We start from the raw sequence: 1,692 nt of genomic DNA, 5'->3' as shown, positions 1-1,692 counted from the left end.
CGGCAGGCTGGCCAGGGCACGGGCACCCAAGGCTCTGTAGGACAGCGACAGCGTCTTCAGTGGCTCGGCACCTTGGCAGGCCCCGCGGAGGGCCTCCTGGAGGCTGAGGAAGGTGCTGGGCCCCAGGCCGCAGGGTGCTGAGCGGAGGCGAGAGGCCGGAGCTGGGCCCGCAACTGGCCCGCAGAGAATTCCCGCTTCGCAGCTGCTCCAGCCTCTGCGCTCGGGCTCTCCCCGCAGCAGAGGCTGAGTTGACCCTGGGCGCTCCACAGCCTGCAGCCCCTGCGGGGCTCCACTTGCCCTAAGCTCTGGCAGGCCTGTGGTAAGGGTCAGCCAGAGGGGGCAAGTCCCACGAAGTCACCGAGCCAACACAGGGAGGATGGCGTCCTGCGGGGCCAGCAAGGGCTCCTGCCTAGGCAGCAGACAGCAGGTCTGGTAATTCTGCTGGCCTGCTCGGATTGTGTTTAGCCACTTCTACAACTGTGTGCGCCATTTCTTGATATAAATCTCTATACAAACACACACAAGCATCACTGGTTTTTGTTTATTAAAAGATCATTTTTATTGGGGACTCTAACAACTCCTGTTACAATCCATGCATCGATTATATCAGGTGTGTTTGTACATATGTTGCCTTCATTCTTTTCTAGACATGTACTTTCTATGGAGCCTTTGGTACCAGCTCCTCTTTTTTTCCCTCCCTCCCCCACCCCCACACTCATAACCCATTGATAGATTATAAACTATTGTTTTCATATCTCACATCAACCGCTGTCTCCCTCCCCCTGTGTTTTCTGTTGGTCTTCCCCCTGGAGAGGGATGTAGGGTTATGTGTTGATCATTGCTATGGTTTCCCCCTTTCTTCCTTCCTCTCCCCACCTTCCCCCTACCCTTCTGGTATCACTATTCCCACTCCTGTTCCTGGATTCCATGTGTCATGAGCACATCTCTTATCTATACCTGTGCACATGCTCCAGTGTAGTCTGAGAAGTAGCATTGGAGTCATGAAAGTTGGGGTGAGGAAGCCTCAAGGAACCAGAGGAATATCATGTGTTTTATTGATGCTTTACTGCACCCTGATCGACTCATCCCTTCCCTGTGGCCCCTCTGTGGGAGGGATTGTTCCATTGTCCACCGAAGGACTTTGGTCTCTGTTCCACGCCCCCTCGTTTTCAACGATATGTTTTTGTATGTTTGTTATGTGTCTGCTGATGCCTGTTACCCAGTCCTGATGGCTCCTCTGGTCGCACCGGCAGTGTGCTTCTTCCATGTGGACTTGTTGCTTCACTGTTGGATGGCAGCTGGTTTAATTTCAAGCCTTCAAGACCCCAGACGCCGTATCTTTTAATAGCCAGGCACCATCCGCCTTCTTCACCACATTTGCTTATGCACCTGTTTTGTCTTCAGCAATTGTGTGGGGGAGTGTGAGCATCTCAGACTGCCGATTTGTTAGAATAAAGTGTTCTTGTATTGAGGGAAGGTATGAGCAGAGGCCCGAAGTCCGTCTACTACCTCAGTGTATTTGCATATAAATATATATATACATGAGCCAATACCTCTATTTTTGTGGATTAATGCATTTACATATGTACACTGCTATGTTTATACCGCTATCCATTGCTTTGCTTCCTAGGTCCTTCCTCTGTTTCGTTTTACCTTCCTCCTGCCTCACTGTCACTTTCCCCTTATTTCTGC

The sequence above is a fragment of the Tenrec ecaudatus genome, chromosome 16, assembly GCF_050624435.1.
Source record: "Tenrec ecaudatus isolate mTenEca1 chromosome 16, mTenEca1.hap1, whole genome shotgun sequence".
Lineage (NCBI taxonomy): Eukaryota > Metazoa > Chordata > Mammalia > Afrosoricida > Tenrecidae > Tenrec > Tenrec ecaudatus.
Note: the sequence above shows the minus strand (reverse complement) of the source record.